Source organism: Echinops telfairi, unplaced genomic scaffold (assembly GCF_000313985.2).
Source record: "Echinops telfairi isolate 266 unplaced genomic scaffold, ASM31398v2 ScPeMD7_7467;HRSCAF=8505_0, whole genome shotgun sequence".
Taxonomy (NCBI): domain Eukaryota; kingdom Metazoa; phylum Chordata; class Mammalia; order Afrosoricida; family Tenrecidae; genus Echinops; species Echinops telfairi.
The window spans coordinates 1,599,532-1,602,565 of NW_022111367.1; positions in this window are offsets into that span (position 1 = coordinate 1,599,532).

Below are 3,034 nucleotides of genomic sequence, written 5' to 3' on the forward strand. Positions count from 1 at the left end.
AGCCATGATGAAACATACAACTCTCCTCTAGTTCCCAAAGAAATATTTTAATAACATATTTTAATTAAAATATTCATGTAGTTAACTATAGTAACAAAAATATTTTTCCTAAGCCCATTTACATGCAAGGTTAAAATACTCCCACAGTTTGTTTTTTAATCTCTTAAGGAGCCCAACTGGCATGGTGGTTATGAGTTGGCTACTAACCAAAAAGTCAGCAGCTACTCCCTGGGGAAAAGATGAGGTGCTCTACTACCCCCTTAAATATTCACAGCCTCAGAAACCAATGGGAGCTGTTCTTGTCTGCCCTATGAAGTCATTATGAGTCAGAATCTACTGAACGATAGTGGGAAGATACTCTTGTCAGAGTTGTTATTATTATTCAACTATAATAATGTTTCCATTCATGCACTTTCTGCATGCAGCACAAGTCCATGCTGTTGTTCTCTGGAGCCTTGGTATCTTTATAGCTGCTAATTTTGTCAGACTTCCTGGTGTTTTTGCTATAGTCTATGGCAAATGATATTTGTGAATTCATCCCAATCATCTTTTGAGAATAAAGGAAAAGAAAGAAAAATCAGAAAAACTTTCACTTAAGCACTAATGTTAGGTACATTAGGTAATTCCATGTAGAAAAATTTCACAAAACAATTTTCTGTTAATAATCATATAACCTAAGGAATATTACATGTAATCAGTTTATGATATTTATCACATGTTATTCTATGATGAAAATAGAAAATAAAAATTACTAAGAATTCTGTATGCTCTGGTACTGGAGGAAGTCCATGGGTTGATACTAAGTAGGTTAATTGCATGAGTGTCACTGGGTAACACAAACCCTAGAGATGTCACCAAAGGAATTAACTTTTTTAATTGAAATGGACTTTGTTCTCTCCTGTTTAACTTAGGTCGCAGTCTTCTTTGAGTGAGTGTTTTGATCAGAGTTTTCTAGGTTGGGATTCAATTAAACCAAAGCCAAATCTTAGTGCTTTCAAACAATCAATTTACTTATTTGTTTTCATGTATAAGATTCAGATGACTGTCCCTGGTGGCTCCCCAGGAACCCACGCTAACTTTCTCTCATAATGCAAGATAAGCCCCTTGTCGTTTTAACCCTATAGGAAAAGGAGAACTGCCATTTAGCTGTAACCTTTACAGAAGCAGACTGGTAGGGTTTTCTCCTATGTGACTGCTGACGTTTCAGGTAACAGCTGAGTTACCCACTCTACTCTAAAGTCTTCTTGTATTGTATGGTAGTCCCTACAATATACATAACTAGAATGATGTGGGGACATTTATCAATGTCACCATATTCACACTAAGTCTATTCTTGGGAAGTGGTGGTTAAACAAATAACTGCACTTTAAAAATCACCAATAAATATTCTTACAGAGGGGTTTACTAACTACCTCATAAGATATTACTATTTGCTGGTTACTTTTGCATTTTTATGTGATGTTTTATTCATCTACAGACCAATGCAAATCAATGGCCATTTAATCATGTTATATTTTTCTTGAGCTCATCCCATGTTGTTGTTTTTTTTTAAGTTTTTGTTTTCTTTTTTTAACTATTGTCTTTTCCAGGTAGGATGCTTTCTTCTTCCAGAGCATTTCATACTTTTATTTATGCCTTTTTCACATGTTTCTGATGAACAAAACGATTGGATTATGTCTAAAGAGTTGCAAATGTTATGGTGACTTCACATGAACATTATAAAATTTTCTCCTGATAAAGCAAAAATTAGCAGCAAGGGAAAAAGTGGAAATATGATACAATTCAAACCCTTTCTCAAGTAAGGATTTACAACTTTTGAGGGATCCATTATAATATAAATTGCCCATTGCAGAGGTATTTTTAATATTTTAAAAGTTTCGTATTTGGCTATTCTGAGAGGGACCTGCAAAAAAGCATCATAACCCTTTGTCTTTACTATAATCTGGGTACGATGACAACTCTCATCATTACTCCACAGATTCCCCGGGCTTTGCTGCTGACTTGTGTTCTCTCCCAGCCTCATCACTGACAGCAATGGACACTTCCAACAAGAAAATAGTCCCTGGAATAAGGCAGGCAAGAGGTCAAACTGTTTCACCCCTCTGGAAAGGTCACTTACTAAATAATTCTGCAATTTCAATGCCAAATTCATGGGTGTTAATCTTACTCAGAGATTTTATTAGCCTTTACTTGGAGACCATCCTAGATATTCTGGAGCGCAAGTCCAGGTATTTCTACGCAAACAGTCAATGTTATCTCCACACCAATCAGAAGAATGTACTTACAGAAGCTTAGTTGTAAAGATAGTGGACTCATTAAAGTACACATGATGTGGACAAAGTACATAAAAATCAGATTTCAGTGGCCCTCAAGAAACTAACTGATATCCGGTGTTTCTAAGGTATTCCATAACCTGAGAGTGTTTCAACTCTGTGAACTAGTAACTCTGCAAAAGAGTACATGAACTGCACATAATGAAAATAAAATTTACAGGTTTGGAAAATCCTGTTGAACAAAATGAAGATATGTGTTCTAGAACTTTCCCCAAGGTTATGACTATACAGTCTTTTGTTAAAGAGACTGTGTTAAAGAAGCCAGTGACTGGTGGTTCTAACCTAAAATCATGCAGGAAAACTACCAGTTTAGATTGAAAAGAAATTTCCTTGACTTGTATAATTCTATCGACAAGAAGCTGGCCAAAGAAGCGCCATCTGTTTTCCTCCAAGAGGAGAAAGGGATCATCCTGGAGCAACTCAAATCAGTTGCGTTGTTGGAAGGAGCATAGGAAGAACAATCTGAATGTCCAAGGATGGGGCCACAGCCTCCTGGGTTTCAAAAAGTTGGACCTTTATGAGCTTGGCTGGAGGATGTGAGACTGTGGTTTACACATAAAAGAGGAGCTAGTCCATTGCCCAAAGTTGAAGAATCAGGGCTTCCATGCCCAAGGGATAGAAGAATGGGGCCTGCTGAGGATGAGAGAGTTGGGTCATCATTCAAACAGCCTAGGAAAATGAAACCACACCTGAAGTCCTAA